This window comes from Lepisosteus oculatus, chromosome 2 (genome assembly GCF_040954835.1).
Source record: "Lepisosteus oculatus isolate fLepOcu1 chromosome 2, fLepOcu1.hap2, whole genome shotgun sequence".
NCBI lineage: Eukaryota > Metazoa > Chordata > Actinopteri > Semionotiformes > Lepisosteidae > Lepisosteus > Lepisosteus oculatus.
The window spans coordinates 18,291,644-18,310,897 of record NC_090697.1 but is presented as its reverse complement, the minus strand read 5'-3'; the positions used below and the strand labels follow the sequence as shown (position 1 = coordinate 18,310,897).

At 37.7% G+C, this 19,254-nt stretch overlaps 1 long non-coding RNA gene across 1 annotated transcript; it reads left to right on the top strand.

The window, feature by feature from the left end:
- The first annotated feature begins 1,559 nt into the window (after positions 1 to 1,559).
- Positions 1,560 to 17,699, top strand: LOC107078018 (uncharacterized). Its single transcript, XR_001478994.2, has 4 exons — positions 1,560 to 1,693; positions 14,928 to 15,319; positions 16,166 to 16,277; positions 17,185 to 17,699. It is a non-coding gene; the product is annotated as an uncharacterized lncRNA (long non-coding RNA).
- Positions 17,700 to 19,254: the final 1,555 nt, after the last annotated feature.

Sequence of the window (19,254 nt, the reverse complement as noted above, 5' to 3'; positions counted from 1 at the left end):
CCGTGCTGTTTTGCTTAAGAGAGAGGGCAAAAAGAACAAGACAAGTTTAATAGTGTCTTTGTCTCCTGCTACCATCATATAACCCACAACCTCCTCAGTTTGGGAGTATTCATTCATTTAGTTTTACTTAAAATGAGTAGAATTGCTTTGCTACGACCTATTTTGATTTTCAATGTTGTTCTCAAATGTGATACAATAAGATGACAGCTGGGCAAACAGTTCCACTGATTCCCACTGTTTTCACATTAAGGCATGTGGTGATTTGATGTGAAATCTTAACATTTTAGTGGCACCCAACATGGAACAATTATAACGGTAGCAGCATTTGCTTGCTTCTGTCCATTGTTGTGATGACACTGTCCCCCTGCAATACTCAAGGGGGACAGTCTCCCAGAACAACCCCCCTGTGCCAGGGTGGATATCCCACCAATATGAAAAGAAACAAATAAGAAAATAAGAAAAATATTCCAAAATTTTGTAAGGTTTTCAAGCTTGAATGAAAAAACAGCATAGGCTTAACCTCTTATTTCAAAAAGACTCTTAAGTCTATATTAGGGAATTTGGGATAAAGTTCAAATTTAAACACTATCTCCTAAACATTCCCCCCCAAATTATTGGAGTTAAGGGTTTAAATCCTCTTTCCCTTGCGTGAAAGATACCATAGTATACCACATACCAGGGCTGTAGATCCATAGCGACAACTACAGTATATAACTTTTCTCAAGGACACAAACAAACTAAGCAGTGCACAGAACAGCACAAATAGAAGAAAATAACACAGAGGAAAGACTAAAGTTATAACAGACACACAATAATGTATACTGTGTCAATACATCTTCTTGTGTACTGTACATTCTGGTTTATTTTTGTATCTTTTGTACTGTGTGCAATACTGTATGCTCCATTTTCTACTGCACTTCTCACTGACTGTATTGTAGTATTATTATATTGTTTAGTTACACTGTGCTGTGTTGACTGTGCCTGGCTGCTTTTGCACTGCAATTTCCCTCACAAGATTTATAAAGTATCTATCTATATCCAGGTTCCTTATGTATACCCCTAACTCGCAATATGGTTTGAGTAGTGATCCCTTAAAAAGCAAAAGCATAATACCTGATTAAATGAGGGAAAGCTTCCATTATCTTTGCATGTTTATTTCCAAAACATTTACAATGTTTTAGAAATAAGGCATATGAGGTAATGTTTGCAAACATGTGTTAAACCATCCCCAAAACAGTGAGTGCTTTTGGAAATAACTCAAAAAATAGCAACCCATAGCTACAAAATATTACATAGTAATATGGCTGCTAGACATAACCACAGAGCAGATGCATGTAGGCTAAAGGAGTTTATGTGCAGCTACTGCCACAAGAAAGGACACCTAGCAAAGTGATGTAGAGCCAAGTATAAGCAAACAACAAGGCATAAACCACAGCAGACAAATTCGATTGGGTTAACCAAGACTCTAGAAGACAATGCAATATACATATATATTCTCTGTAGCACATGAGAGCTGTCAGATCTGACGCTATTATTGTTGTTACATTGCATGTGAGTGACAAGGGGATGCAAACAGATAATTACACAGGAGCTTCAGCTACCATGGTGGGAAAACAAACATACGTGATTACCTCAATAAAGGAATCAGCCATTGACCTCGAACAGAAGACAAAAACACTGAGAGCATACAATGGTAAGCTCATTTAAATCAAAGATCTTTTGGCCGTTCCTGTACAGTGTAACTTGTAAACAGACTGAACATAGAGAGAGAGGGGACAGGACCTTTGGGCCTTGGTTTATTACACAAAGCTAAATTATATGAGGCAGAAGTATTCATTCTAAGGTTGGATGGGATTCACCAGAACCTAAAAAACCAAATGGCATTCCAACTAAAACTTTGTTACCAGACAGCACCATGCTTCTTCAAGGAGCTGGACCCGTCACCCATACGAACATAAAAATTGTTATTTAGCGAATTAGTGCTTCAGTAGTCAACTGTTCCCAGGATCTCATCAACCCCTTATAGAAAGAAGCCAGGATACCAGCTTCAACAACATGGCTAAGCAGATTGGGCACTGGCCCATAGATTCCACCTGTGTTCTGTGCTAGGTTCTGAAGAAGACCATTGGATAACCTCTTTTAAAACTACAGAATGTCTTTCAGGATATTACAGATTTGAAACAGGTCCCATCATAATCTGCTCAGGTTTTTTATTTTTTAGTTCAGAACTTAAAAAGTTCATTTCTTTTAGCTTGTCAGTGTACAACATTACTTTCATGTCCAGTGAAAATTTAAATTCAACATACAACATTTGCTCAAATTGCTCGCCTTTATTTCTGACTCAACAAAAATGGTGGGAAAGCTGAAAGGGTTTTCTGCAACCAGTGTACAATTTAAGTGAAGTATATATACATTTAGGACATCATAACTTCACATTTCTAGGACATCAAGTAGTCTTCGAGGGGTTTCATCCAGTAGAAGTCAAAGTCCATACAATTAAAGACACACTGGTTTTCCATAATGTAACAGAGCTGAAGTTATGTTTGACCATAAATAATTACTACAACTGCTTGCCTGTTTAGCCAAATGTACTTGCACTACTGCTTGAGGTACTAACAAAGAGATGGCTTAGTTGAAGCAAATGCTGATGATCACAACTATACTTGTCATTTATTAATTAGTGATGCATTATGACCCACAAAAAGATCTGCTCACAGATGATACATGCACATCCCAATGCAGTATTGAAACACTCCTTGTGCACTGGCTTGATTGTGGTAGTGCCTTACTTGGAGAGGAAGGAAAGACATTGTTTTAAGTTTAAATTTTATCTAATTACATTTTGTTTTGATATTAGATAATGGATATTAGAAAACATCACTGTTATAAGACTATTTCAGTAATTTCAGTTCAGGTTAAAATCAATATGGTACACAAATATTCTTAAAAATACAAGGCTTATCTGTAACAGAGGCACTGTTACCAGCCTCTTGAACTTGTGACTAAGTTGGTTCATTTGAGCACTTTAACAGATATGTGTACAAACAATTCAAGTGAAGGACAAGTTGCATTTCAATAAACTTCTACAGACATTCTCGCATCTATCCAACCATCTTCAAAACGTGTCACAGAAACGTGATTTGTAATTTCCTGTTAGAAGAGGTTTTCTCAGCAATCAAGGATTTTCCCCAGCCATTACTTTGAGTTTGTGTACTCTAGCCCAAATTTTCAAAAAAACAAGTTATCTGTCCACTTTGTGTCAATCAATATTAATGAAGTCAATCAATCTATCTTAATAATGTTCAGACCAAGTGTAAGCAGCAATAGAAAAGGAATGTAGCAATCAGTATGTACTGTAAGTTCTGCAACATCACACTTAACAGGTGACACTGCATTGACCATATGTTTCACAGAAAAATAAAAACAGCAGCACAAATTCTCAAAGTTTTTAATAAATAATACAAGATCATCAGAAAATGCAGTTTTTCTTTGGAGTACATTTAGATTGTTGATAGAGGTAAAATACTAAACTATTTACTTTTCTAGTGTTACCATAACGTTTAGAGCAGCTATGTTAATAAAAGACTCAGTTCTTTCTTAAAGACTCTATACTTTTTGTTTATGATTTTCTATCATCTTATCTTCAGTTTACTACCTATGGAAGATGCAGAGTAAGCCAGCCAGTATGAAGAATATGTGAATGTGATTTCATTTTGTGTAAGAGGCTGTTAAGAATGAGCAAAACAATTGACAAATAATTGAATTTTGAAATTGAAAAATGAAAATGTTTGTTAACCACGTATATCTATTTCTGTTGTAGGCACCCACGTAGTAAAGAACTTGTCATCTACTTATAACCACAGGGCTGAGTAGAAATGTCACATTTCCTGCACAAGTTGCCTGTCTTTCGTTCCAAAGAACCTACTAAAATCTATAGACACCTTTCTCACTGATTCTGTGGGTATTTCCACTAAGTCATGAAGGTACTGGACTATTAAAAAAGGAAATAGTAAGCATGGAGAAGCTACCCGTGTCATATTACGGTGATTGTGATATGATGGCACATCACAAAATGGTATTGCGTCGTGAGCATTTTCTAGGTGGAATGAGAATTGAATTGTACTGACCCATTACATAGTTTATAAATACAACACACTCTCTTGTTGGGGAGTGATGTTTAAGGCTTTTTTTGCTTTACAAGGACACAAGAACAAGACACCTTGCAAGACATCTTATGGTTTCCTCATTTAAATCAAAGCTAAAGTAAACCAGATTACAGTAAAAGCCAACAATACCACCTCATCCACTAGGACACTGAACAGGGTAGGAGATAGCAAGGAGAAACAGACCTTGAAGAAGTAGAGGCTCAGTGACCACAGCATGTTCATATGCCAGTTGAAATCATGGTACATGCAAGGAGATGATATAGTAAATCAGAATAATTACATGGCACAAGCAAGGTAAATTTACAAAATATTGTTGTACAAACTACTGTTAAACCTTCAGGAAGGACTGCTGAAAAACAAAAGTGCATCTGGTGTAAACCTTTGGTGAAAAAATTAAATTGGGGTTATTAAATTAATGTAAAAATAAGGTCCTGTCTCCATCTTGTTAAAGATGACTAATTTTATCTAGTGTTATATGGTTCGCACACACTTATTTCTATTTTCAGGCACAGCATAATAATCAAACCCAACAAATATTTATTCGCAAAAAGTAAACCCAACATTTGCATTTCAGAGCTCTTCCAGAGTCTATAGACCCAGACTGCCCATAATTCTTCTTCTTCTTCTTCTTTTTCACAGCCTTAGTCCCAGACTGTCCTGGGGTCAGCTGCTTTGGTTGCTCTTCTCCATTTGTCTCTGTCGAGCACATCTTCCTCACTCCCTTCACATACCTCCATATCTTTTCTCACACAATCTATCCATCTCTTTCTAGGCCTGCCTCTTCCTCTGTTACCTTCCACCTCAAATTCCATTACCCTCTTTGTTACTTCCTCAACGTCCCTCCTCATGATATGTCCATACCACCGTAACCTCGCTTCTCGCATCTTCTCAACCACATCCACCACCCTACATCGTCTACGGATTTCTTCATTTCTGATCTTATCCTTCATTGAAATCTGCAGAATCCATCTCAACATTCTCATTTCAGTTCTTCTCATCAAGTTCTCTTCCCTCTTTCCAACTGCCAAGCATTCAGCTCCATATAGTAATACAGGTCTAATCACAGTCTTGTACATTTTGCACTTTAACTTTCTGGGAATTTTCCTGTCACAGACTGCCCATAATTATAAATAATAAATAATTAATTTGCCACTCTAAATGGATGCTCACAAATGAATGGGAAACAAATTCCCCTTTTGTAAAAAAAAACATCAACTAACTCAGGGGAGACCTTTTGATAATAAAAATCCAAATAAGTAAGTCAGGGAACTCTCTCTTATGGTAATGCCACAGCGGATGAATTGTCAGAACCCAAGCGCAATAGACCAGAGAGTGAAAAGTGAAAGGTGATAACGAAGCAATCAGCCCAGGCTGGTTAGTAATGGGAAAGAAAAGAAATGGAAATGGGGAGGTGTGATGGGCCCTGGAGAAGCCAACTAACTGCACCAGTAGTGAAGGTAGGCTGCTAAACACAGCCCATCAGTCGACAAAAGGGAGTCTCGGGTATGGGAAGAACTCTATAAAAGGAACCAAAGCAGGCCTGAAAGAGCAACCCTCCAAGTGGCAGGCACACAGGCTGGCAAGCTCAATGTCTACGCTGTGACCAATGAAAAGATTAAGTGCAGAATGGAGGCTGTAGAGACTGCTGTGCAGAGTAAAGGGGTGGCAGGAGGCCGCTGAGACAGCTGCGCAAAGCAAAGGGGTGGCAGGAGGCCGCTGAGACAGCTGTGCAGAGTGAAGGATTGCTAGAGGCTGCTGAGACAGATACACAGAGGGAAATGGCTGTCAGGAGGCCGATGAGAGAGCTGCACAGATCAAAGGGGTGGATTGGAGCTGCCAAAGCTGCTCTGCAGAGTGAAGAGCTGGCTTAAAGCTAAAACTGCTGAGCAGAGTGAAGTGCTGTCCTGAAGCTGAAATTGCTGCCAAACAGAGTCCACTAGTTGGAAACAGAGAGCCCCAGTTATGGGAAACCAAATAGTGCGCCTCCTGAGAAGGGGACCAAATGGGTCTGCATGGCAAACTTCAGGCTGAAAACTGCTGATCAGAGTGGAGTGCAGGCTTTAGGTAGAAAACTGATGCACAGCCTGTGGGTCACAGAAATAAAGATGTCTCAGGTACAGAAGAAATCGAATAGCGAGCTTCCTGCAAAAAGGGGACCAAACGGATGACAGGGGAGGCTTGAGGCTGCAGCTTCTACGCAGGGTGAAGTGCTGTCTTGCTCAGTGAAGATATGTATATAGAGAGAAAACAGTAGTGACAGTGAAGAAAACTCATGGTGAAATGAAAAATGACAAAGCGCAGTCAAAGTGGCACCTCGGCTTTAAAACAATAACCAGGAATTGAATAATAAGCACAAAATTGCTAATTAACATAGATCATGAAAAGGGGAACTGGTCAGTGAAGCAAACCCTGGAAAACCGTGAGTCCTCTTGAGAACGTGATGGTTTCGCAGGGCAACTGCTAGCCGAAGGATGCCTTAAGACGGCTGTCATGACACATATAATAAAGCTCAGAGTCCAGTAATTCTTTCAGCATTCAAATTTTCTAGACAAAATGTGATTTCAAGTCTGAGGAAGGAGACACTTCTCATACCACAGGCTTCTAATGATGTTGTGATGATGATGCCTGTTCTTCTTTCCCCCTGTTCTTGCCTTTTTGTCTTTATGTCTTTTCCTTTATTAATGCTATGGTTCATTCTTATGGAGGCTTAGTTGATATACAACCTCAGTATTTGATAGTTATGATTTAATGTGGTTGATTTCATTACTTAAATCAAAATCACAGTACAAAAGAAACAATACTACCTCATCCACTAGGACACAGGCTCACAGACACAACACCAACTGGTATGCTGTAGTACGCTGAAAAGACAATCCACACCGAGTAAGAAATGGCAAAGAGAAACATACACTGATGAAGTACAGGTCCCGTGACCACAGCCTGGCCATAGAAACTCAGGCAGGCTTGGCTGATCAGGGAAGACTGGTTGTTCTGCCACTGCTAGCAGAGAAAAGCAGAGACAGAGATGTACTTTATAATGCATTGCGACAAATACTTTGGGATTAGACAAGCATTCTTCCTTAAAATAAGTCTAATGTTAGAATTCCCACATCTGCCCGAAACAAAACAGCTTCCAATCCTTCTGGCATAGTGTAGAGGAAACGCAATAGAGCTTGCAGCCCAGTGTGTGATCTCCTGTCACAGTGTGAAGAACAGAGAGTGAGCAGGTCAAACAGTAACATTTTATGTAATGTCTGTAAATGTTCAATAATATCTCTGTGCTGCAAAAGTATGTAAATGTTCTGTCAGTTGTTTCTGTTTTGTCAACAGTGTAATTCATTACTCATGTCAATAAAACTGATTGAATTTAAATTTAATTATTCAAAGTGAAATTAATTAGTCCTGGGCACAGCAGCTATGTAAATACAGCAAAAAAATAGCAACTGTGTCAAATAAAAGTAACTTTGCTAGGAACTACAAAGCTTATCCACATTGCTCAAATTCATCTGCCTGGCCCCAGCCACAACAATATCTTCGGCAGAAAGCTACAGTATATGTAAAAGTGTGCTGGTAATCTTTATTTGCTTGAAACCATTATCAAACTAATCTAGCCTGTGTAATATAGATTAAAAGAATTTCAAAAGATGTAAACTTTTGTTTGAATAGTTTTTTCTAAAGAAGATGTTGAATACAGCAGCACGTCTCTGTAAAGACAAGGTAATGCAATTAGTGTCTGACTGAGGGATAGGTATCCTTTAATTCAGTAACCTTTAACTAAAAATAATTTACTACTTTTCTGTATAATACTATCTGTTTATTTCCAGTATTCCTCATATTGGAAATGAAATCCAATGCATCATTTACAATCATGTAACTATTTAAACATGTTGCTTTTAACAGTAAAAAATAAATCAAACTATTGCCAAACCATCACGGAAAGACACATGGCAATACAAAGTGTTTCATGTGGGCGTAGGCTTTCATGGTGGTTTAAGATTAATATGGTGTTTCTTTTTTTAAATCCTTCTTATAACTTCTTGTCCCCTGAGAAGGTCAGAGGTAGAGCACTGCTTTAAATGATTATTTCATGGATGCATGTACTGTATATTGTGTAGGCAGACAGGTGGTAGATCAAACTCATAGTAGGCCTGGCTATTGCTCTGAGATCCTTATCTATGTTTTGAATTTTGCCATGTGTGCAGTATTTTACTTTCGCACACACAATTCACATTTTGTGTTTATTTCAGTATTGTTTTACTTAAAGATTATACTTTTCACTTGTACTCTACATTTAGATTATATTTTAACCTGACTTTGTAAAGCAGATTAAGCCAAATGTGAAATATTACAATATAAAACTAAATCTGTTTCAATAGCTCCTCAGACTAATATTTAATTCCTGAGAAATGTAATGCCTGGATTTATTCTTTTATCTAAATATTGATACCTAGCATTTATATTAATGCAAATTGTCATTATAATTTGTGAACAGTCACATACCTGTAAAAAAAGGTTCACTATTTCACAGTAACTCCTTTAAACAAGAATATAATGTGGAATGGAATGATAATGCCCCATTTCTTATGTCCCATAAGAAATGAATTTATTAGTTTTCCAATAAATTCTGAGGAATCACAGCATTGTGATTTTGACTGTCCTGAGATAGAGGTAGGTTCATCTTTTCCTACTGAAGAGATAAGAGAGACACCTGGGAAGTGAGATAATAATATCATTTCTTGTTTTTGTATTTTTGCAAACTATGCAGTCTAGTGTCTTGAAGTTAGCTATGCGCCCAAATATATAAAGATGCTGCCTGGCCTTGGTCAGTAAGATAAAGGGCATGTATTTGGTATGCTGGCTGTATGCCCAGAACATGAAAAGAACTAACTGTTGTCTAGTCTGCAACTAGATATAATTAATTGGCATGTGTTGCTGTCTTATCATTTGTTTAGGATGTGTCATAGTAACTGGTTTTGTTTTAAGGTATAAAGGACCATCTTCAGCTACTTATTTCTAAGTCTGGTGGTTGCAAGCCAGACTTCCATATGCATATGAAATAAAGAGACATCTGCTTCACAGACACCTGAACTTTGTCATTTGTATGACACAACACTACTGATGATGTGTGAATGCAGTATAAGAGAGACCACAGGTAGAAACACTTGATGTCTGTGCTTGGCTGAGGAGTACTGCAGTTACTAACTGTGAGACTATGACTGAATGTGTCTGAGTCAAAAAAAGCTCCTGAAAGGTCACAGCTAAGTAGTTTTATTACCGTGGGTTCACTTTTTCATTTATTTTACCTTAATTAGAATAATTTAATTGGGGTAAAATGTAAAAGTTCTAATTGTGGACCAGTTATATAGTTGAAATTCCATTGTGAAATTTGATAATTAAGAATAATAGCCAATCTGTCCTTTGACAGTAACTGAAGTGCTTTTTATGCTAGGAATTTCCCAAGGGTCTTTAAAAAAACAGTCTCCAAGCATTTCCTTCATAAAATAAAAAACATTATATTGTTTGAAAGTGTGATGAGGGTAAATGACATCCCATATGACTAATTATATGTTTAAAAGAAAATGGGCACAATATCTAAGAGTCATGAAGTGCAGTACAGACAGAATTGAAGGAAATTAGAATCAGAAGAGCAAAGTCTCATCAGGAAAGGATCACTTTGGCTGGGCAGGTGGTTTTATCAGCATGGAATTCTATTATCAGAACAGCTACAGTAGATGTCCTGTAGCAGTTAGTCACTACAAGTTAGTAGCTAATTTATTGTGTATCTGTATATGTCATTCAGCTGCTTCGTGAAAGAAGTCAGAGTGTTAGTTTCAACAACATGGCTAGATACACTAGCTATACTATCACAACACCTTGTGTAAAGAAATGCTGCTTGTTTTGAATTTTAAATGCATTTCCACTTAGCTTACACTTGTGGCCTCTGGTTGTTTTTTCCCTGTTAATGCTGGAGATGTTCACTAGTGTGACTTTATGCTAGGAATAAAAAGCCTTTGAGGTTTCTGTATTCTTGGATCAGGTAACTCTCACCATACTGGTACATTATACAATTTGAACATAACATCACTTAAAATCTATACATTCGATTATATATCCTAAAAATGTATTTGCATTTTTGTTGTTTTCTCAGATTGTCTGGATGATGTATAAAATATTTATTTTACAATAATGACCTTCAAATCATTTATACAGCAGAATACATTTGGAACAATTTGATTGTAAGTACCTTGCCCAGGTGTACAATAATAGAGTCCTACCTGGGATTTGAACCCAGAACCATCTGCTCTAGAGCCCTAACCACTAATTCAAATAATTTGAGTGTGAACACTTATCATAATTAGCCAGAGAAATAGTGTCCTCAGTGGACCTGTTATGCCGGTATGCAAACTGCAGGAGGTATAAGCACTCAGGTACCATTGTGTTAATATACCATATGTTAATGACCAGCCTTTCAAAGCATTTCATTACGGTAGATGTGAGCGCTACTGGTCTGTAATCATTAAAAAATGTTGCAGTATTTTTCTCCGGCAATGAAATAAAACACATGGGAACGGAGTGAAAAATTAGAAATGTAAGTAAAAACCACGGGCAATTGGTCTGACGGGACTTAAGGACCCATCCAGGTATGCCTTTTGGGCCGGTTGCCTTCCGTATGTTCACCCTTCTAAAAGTTGCCCTGACTTCAGCCTCTGAGACAGACACGGTTGTATTATCAGTGTCTGGGAACACTGGTGCCGGCAGTTCAAGTGAATTCCTTCTTCAAATGAGCATAAGAAGCACTCAAGGGCACCATAGGCACATGGAACGAGCTTGTGTGTCTCTATAAGAGGTGCATATGAGGAGGAGGCGACAAGGACCTTCTGCCTCTGATGGAATGAAGGTTGATTGGGTCTTAATGACCCTCCAAGAAGATGATGAATTGATCATTCTATGACCTAAGAGAGGAATGATGGTCAGAGAGAAAAGGAGTGAGGAGCTATCAGAGCGGCCAAACCGATCTCCAGTGAAATCTGTTGTAGAAGACCCTATGCAGGATGGTATAATCTGGAAGTGACTGGAGAAGGACATCAGGGAAGACACGGTGAGGAATGGATGGGATAACGGACAGCGGAGTGGTGAAAACAATGATCCGGTGCATGGGAGGAGTGCAGGAGAACGAGTCCAGAAAGAAAGTCCAAGGGGTTAGTAAGATGCAGTCCAAAATCCAGAAGCCAGGAGGTCCATCAGAGATGCAGACGATTAAAAACAGGAACAGGGAACTGGGACCAGGAACACGAAGGGTTAAAATCAAAACGGGGCAAGGTGCTCCAAGCCTCGGACTCAGAGGTCAGGACGCCGTGATAAAGCCTATGCCCTCGGGCTACTCCTGAGCCAACAAATAAGGAAACGGGGATAGGAAACAGCTGGGACAAATAAGGGTGGGGAACACAATGAAAAAGGTAGCAGCGCCCTCTAGAGGAGGGCTGACAATCATGACAGGAACAATCACGGAAGATTGATGGCAATGAAGCAGAAAAATTGAAATAATTGAAGATGAGGGAACAGTGAGGTCAGGAATTACAAATAATGCATGTAATAGGGGCTAAGCCAGCCAATGGACGATAATAAAAGTCAGAATTTAGTACTCTGTACTGGAAGCTATAGCTCCACTGCTGTAGGCAGGCTGTGTGCTGAGCTGCAAAGGGTAAGTAAGGTGTAGGCTGAAACCATTGTCAGGTGGGACAGCAGCAGAAAAGGGGAAGACATGAGAACACAAGATCTGGGACACGGTGGGTAGGATACCTGACATCAAGGAAGGGACAGAAAGGATGCGAGGTTAGAGAGACAGAGAAGGGCAGGACAAATTGCTGGGTCTGAATGTGTGATGGGTAGGCTTACCTGATACTGATGAAAAGTGGACAAGGGTCCAACAGGGTACCAGGTAGGATGCCAATAGGGAAGGAAGGGAATGGAAGGGGACCAACTGCCACTGCTCCCTGGGACATCTGAAAGATCAAGTACCACAGTCCTGGAGCTGGATGCAGCAAGAGAATAAATAGAGTATCATAACGCATGACTGGACCAGAAGGGGGTGAGAAAGCAAGTATTGGAAGCACAGAAAGGGGAAGAGGAGATGTTGTGGGGAAATGAAAAGAGACAATAACACAGAAAACAATTGCTGTGGCTCAAGGGTTCAATGGGTAGCACGGCCAGTGCTGAAGAGTTGAAGAGAGGATGGGGGAACAGCAGGGAATCAAAAGGGGTGAAAGAGCATGAAGGAAGGAGACAATGGATGAGCATGAAAGATAAGGCAGCATGCAATCTTCAGAACGAGGCAAGAGAAAAAGAGGAACATCACTGTCTCCCCAGTAAGTGGGTTGCTTTCCATTGAAGTGGAGCAAAAGGGTTTTTTCTTGGAATTGCACTGGGAAAATGGGAAAAGCCACAAAGAGCTGAATGTCAAGTTGTTTTGCAAGAGCAAGCACTAAATTTGGGGAGGATGGCCAGAGAGGAATGGGGTGGGGTGGGGTGGGTCAATCCTGGAGAAAGCAGCAGTGAAGAGGATGAAGTATAGGATAGAGGAACATATGCTGTAGGTAAGGGCTTTGACACCAACAAAATGCAGTAGTAAGGTTCAGTGCTCAAGGCTCCCCAGGAGGAATTGGAATAATCATGCTACTGTCCATGGTACTTACAGTATAGTACAATGGTTTAAAGCAATAAAATACAAGTTTAGTAATAGTAAAATTCTAGAAGTCTAGGAAATGGACACAATCACTGCTCTGTGTTGGGCATTAGGAGGGGAACAGAAAATGTAGGATGCACACTTAGCCGGTGGTAGAAAACAGGACAGACCTGGGACTAAGAAGGTGACATCAGGAGCCACAGGGGCCAGAAGAGTGGAGCTGAAGACATATAACAGGTTGGAGATGAGCTGGGGCTCTGGGACAGAAGTAGAATGGCAGGTAGAAGGGACAGCAGGAATTAGATTAGCTGTTGAGGAAGATAGAGGAGATAGATCTCTATTCGATCAGGTCTATTAGGTCAATGCCTAAAAGCATTGATAGATCAGATCATGAGGGTTTTGAGAAAATGAGGGGTAACTGGAATTTGTTAACAAGTCATTTTGGTCACCAGAGGACAGAAAAGAGAGAAAGGGTCGTAAGATACCTGGTTGAGCTGTGGTTTGCACACTGAACAATTCTAGAGACAAGGAAGCAGCATCAGAAATAACAGTGTTCCAAAGAAGAAACCAGGGCTGCAAGTAAAAAGCTATTGGTTTTAAACTGAAAGAGCAAGGGGGTAGAGCTGAGGCCTGAGACTCCGACTGAGACTCTAGAAGAAGGCTTTGGTTTTCAACAGAACAACAGAACAAGGGGGAATTAAATGCACATCTAGAGATGGGGATGAAGAAAGAAGAGGGGAATACTTGACAACTGGGTACAAAATTACCCAGTAATATGTGATGGAACACAAAGTAAAGAAACCTGGAGAGAAGATGGAATGTGGGGAACGTTATGACAGAAGACCTGAAAGGCAGAGACACAGGTACAGTAGCACCAGGGGTTCTGCATGAGGCTGGAATCAACATGACCAATGGTTTTTTTTCTACTCACTTCCACTTTTCTCCTTGCTTCTTTTTTTTCTTTAATTTGTAAATTTGGAAGCTTTTGTACGTTTTTTACACAGAGTTCAGGTTCTTATTCTGTGAATACTTTACTCTACCAAACACCATACTACCAGAACAGTTGCTTTTGATAAAACAACAAAATGTTTTTTTTTCTTTAGAAAAAATAGCTTAGTTTAATTTAAAAGTTGCCTTAATTGGATTTAGTCAGTATTATGTTGTACACCTTTGTAGAAATTGCTGTATGCATATATGAACCCTAGGAGGTGTTCTGACTTCAGTTTTTACCTTTAGTTTTAGATTAACTTAGGCACACTTATATTTTCCACTTTTTTTCTCTTTTTTTTATTTCATTCACTGTATGTTTTGAGTCATTCTCATACTCCAAGGTGAAGTGCAGCCCAATAATAACAGAAACCTTTATGCTGTACGTGCAAAAGCAAATTGTTCCTATAAATATCAGAGTTAATTCTGCCAGATCATGTACTGTAAAATACTCTATCCAGTGAGCATTAAAATATGAACTGTTGCATTTTCTTCTGAACCTGACTACAACATGGGGATCAGTATAGCAGAAGAGATACTGTACATCAACTGGTGAAGATGGGGAACGCTTCCTGTTCATCATGAATTAGGCAATTTAGCATAGCCAATCAACCAATTAGTATTCACTGGGGAGGATGCACCTGGGACACAAGAAGAAAAACTTCACTAACTCAGGGAGAACATGCAAATTCAAGTACATGTAAGTCAAAATTCCAATGAAGGTAAATAAGAAGTGCGATCATTTTCATAATTATATTTGTGTTGCTGCTAAGTCATTGTAGGTTCAACACAATACCTAGTTAAAACTTAAAAAGATATAGTGTTAGTGTACAGTAGGATGCTTAAATGTCAACATTCTGAACTATTACCAATATTCCTGTATGTTTAATATAGTGTGCTAATATCTGATGACAAGACAAAATTCTTGACATTCATGCTTCCACCATAAAATGTTACCACTGGAAGATATTTTCGGAGCCCTGAAATATCAGACGTAATTGAATCACATTTTTTCTGATCAGCATAATATGAAAATTAGATTTCCACAGTTTGCAAAAAAAGTTAACCACAAAATGCTATTTCTGTTGTAGGCACCCACAGCGTATGTTTTCTACGGTGCATCTACGTTTACCACAGAAGTGACTGAGTGAAGGTATCATTTCCTGCCCATGTCCCCTGTCTTTCTTTCCAAAGGTTTTTGCTGTAAATTCTGTCCACCTTAGTGATAGCTTCTGTGGGGCTTTCCACTGCGCAAGTGGGCAGGGTGGTTAAGTGTGGGCCCAGTTGAAATTGGAAGACCCCTCTTGCCATCCAGATCCTATAAAACATGGACAAGGTCCAGCAGGAGTATAGGCGATCAATCAACTGTGAGAAGATCAGTCTGAACCCAGCACCAGTTCTGAAGTTTGAAAGATGAAATCCACAGTCTTGGTCATCCAACTTGTTCTTCTTGGAGCCTTATGTTCAGTGATATTCTGCGAGAGTAAGTTTTCTACATCTTTCAAGTATTGTTATGATTTAGAAGGTGTAAGAAACTCAAAGAAAACAGGTAGTTCATACTTCAATTTTATAGCACGGTAAATTCAAAAACAACTAAGTATTAGTTAAATATTTTATATCTAGCTTATGACTGAATTTTAAAGACTTACTTAAAGTAGTGTTACAGTAGCAGGCAATTGCAACACATATTATTTACTAGTAAATTACTATCTAGACTCAAATAAAGTAGTTGATATTTGTACACAATAAAAGATTCCAAACAGGCAACTAACTAGTTGTTATACTGAATTATTCCATATCAAGTTCACAGCTGAATTTAATAAAATTATTTAAAGCATCAGTGACAGAATTTTTTAACAAATAAAAATGTGCTTCATTATACTCTGGAACAGTAGAAACACAACACGTTTCGTGTTTGTTTCACATGCTTCTGGTGCGTGAGTAAAAAAAACATTTAAAAGTCTTCCTTCTGCATGTGACAAGTTTTGCTGTAAATGTGAGTTCAATATAATTACAGGCTTGAAATTAATTCCACTAATAACTCATCAACCAAAATAAAATGCTGTTAAACTTTAAATATGGAATTAAATAGTATTTCTGTTAAATATTAATGTCATTTATTTTTACATTTGTTTTCAAATTGTAAAGATTAATTTCTTTCATGATACTTAAAGAAATGCTTACAAGTCTCCTACATATATTCATAGAAATGCATTTTTCATTCATGTGACCCTTGTTCTTTTTCATTAGTATTACAGTATGTTAAACACGTCATATATTAATATCCTGTACTTGTAATAATCTGAAGTATTGTTTTGTTTTGTTTTAGACAGCCATGGACCGAGTCTATGTTGCTTTGATTTCTACCCGAAGAGGCTTCCCATTAAGGCTCTGGCCACTTATAAGTACACAAGCTCTGAGTGCCTCGTGAATGCTGTCATGTAAGTTTTCTAGAGACTCTTGCTATCAGGTGAACATGATTAATCATGGAATAAATAATGGTATTTCAGCATGATAATCCAATTCATCACCACAAATAAACTATGGTTAAATGTAATTAACCAAAACTTTTTATTATTCTATTATTCCATATAATGTGCTTGTTCTGTAGCTCCATAAAACTGGCAAGTGTCTCTCACATGGTAGGAAAGAAAGCTTATGTGAAGGCGTGAAAGTATATTGTAGTCCGGGACATCAGGATTTGTCTTCTGATCAAGACTACTTACAAAGTGCGTGATGTAATAAGGCATCACATTAATTGGCTCATGCTTTTAAGGTTTAGAAATACTACATAAGCATCAAAGAATTTTACATAACAAGGATTGTTTCTTTGTTGTATGAGAGGGCTGGATAAAAGCATCAAAATAACAAGCTCAGCCTCACATGCAGTAAAGAATGTAGATGGATGTTGCAATACTTAAAAAAGTTAGTAAAAGACTCATCTGCAAGTTTCTATATTTTACTGAAGCTTGTACACAGTATTTTATGATTTATATAAAATATGTGATTTTGTTACAATTACAGTATATAGCAGTTACTGTACACATGCTTGCACATTACTTCTGAAAAGTAGTTATAAAGTTCTGTAGCATATTGCCGTTGAAACTGATATTAATTTATGAGAAGAAATAGTCACCTGATGAAGCATTTTGAGTAATTTTAAAACAGATGTTTCACAGTAGAGTCTAGATAAAAAAACATTCTAAATCTTTTTCATATATGAAAAGTCTGCAGTAGTGTATGTTTTGTATGGACTAAAACTCTTAATAAAAAAATGATCCACAGAATATACTGAAAATACAGTATCTAAACATGTTATTAATTGTTGTTGTTGTTTTTGATTTGCAGATTTATCACAAGAGCTGGTTTAGAAATTTGCGTCGAAGCTAAACGTTCTTGGGTCAAGAAACATGTTAAAATCCTTGATAACCTTTCAAAAGTACAAATTGATGAGTCTCTTAGAAAATACTCATAGTATCACTGCAATTTCAGATTTTTCTGAAATAAGATTTAAGGTATAAAGCATGTGTGGTTTCCAAAATTTTAAAAAATAAAGTGTGCAAATTTTAAAACAAATGTTCCAAAATATTATTCTTAATATTTTATTAATTGCTGTCTAGCTGAAAGACATGATTAAGATACGACGATCCCTGATTTCTGATAACTTAATGGGGATACATGTATGTACAGCTGTCTGTATATGTTAATTTTGACTTTAGATATGGGAAGCAGAATTAAAAGTTGTTCAGTATTCTCACATTGTGAAGCAGCTGGAGTTATGTATTGTTACTAAGAGTCCTGTTTCATTTTTGCAAAATGCAGTTTCTGAATTATAATTGTAAGTTAAATAAAGATATGTATGAAAGAAAAGAACATTTTATCATGAATTTTAAACTTTTTCATCTACTTAAATTTTTCCACTTGTTCATCTGTTTAATGATGGGAGCACTGTGATTTTATTTATGTTTTAATTGGAAGCCATCACCTGAGCTTCTAAAAGAGGTGCCAAAGTTGTGGTTATACAGAATGTGTAAGGATTTTAAAAAATGGTATTAACCTCAAAAGCCCTTAAATTATGAATTTTCTGTTTTAAGAGACATCCTATGCAGTGAAGTATTCATCCATAGAAACAATGAAAGTACCCATGCAAATTAAACATAAAATATGAATATTTTAAGAGAAATTAACTTCTGATTAAAGAACTGCACCTAGTATCGTAAAACTATTTGGAAAAAATATTATAATCACTAAATTGATACTTTTATAAGTATTCAACAGATTTACAGTTTCTACTTTACTACAGTTGTGAAGTATACAGTAGCTTGCTCGGTGTTACGACAGCCGGGTCGGTCTCCCGTGGAGTGTGCAATTAAGACTCAAAGAGTGATGGTGTAATCCGGAAGAGAATGGAGATGGACATCAGGGGAAAGTACAGCAGGGTTTATTCGGGTTGACAGTGTGCGGCGACTGTAGTGATCCGGTGCACACAGGTGGGAAACGCAAAGACAACCAAGTCCAGACAGGTCCAAAAGAGGTAGTCAGGGCGCAGTCCGCAATCCAAGAGCCGGGAGATCCATCCAAGACAAAGAATTAAAATCCAGGGAACGGGGAACTCGGAAGATAAAACACATAACGGGACAGGACGTCGGGATGAAAGCCTATGCCTAAAATCAATACCAAAAGGGTAATGGCGCCCTCTAGAGGAAGGATGATGACCTTGACATCTTGATTTGCTTGACTAGTGTTTAATGGGTAGCCTATCCGCTAGTGGTTTTGGCTTAATATTCAGATGTTTCGATATACAATAATTGTGAGATTAAAGTGGAAATAAAGTGTTATTTGCAGGACATTTAAAAACAGCACTGCCACAAAAACACACATCGTACTTGAGGGTATTTTAGAGTTTATTAAACTATATAAAAAAAACTTCAAATATATTAAGTAATAAAAGCAATATTTAAAATATTTAACAAGCAATAGTATTTACCTGAATCAAGTAAACTAATAAAAAGTTAAAAAAATGGTTAGATAAAACACTGCAGATATGAGCACATTTACTATACAGTATGTCTGTAGCATAATAGGGGAATATACAATATGCAAAGAAGAACACTTTAGTTTAAATGCAAGAAATCCAAAAAATACACATACAGTAGCTAAAATATTTCTGATTATTGACTTCACTCCGTACTAATTCCCCACTTTCAATGTCCTAGAATATTAAAGTTGACTTTAAACACTGACTCTTTTGTCCAACACACCTTTTGTGGTGCTGTAGCCTTCATTTGCCACATTGTAGAGAGAGTAGAGTAGTTTATTGCCACATGTACACATACTGTACATGTGAATTCTTAATTCTGATCTCTGGGGACATACAGTACAAAAGACAACAGCAGGAACAAAAGATGTAGTAGGGAG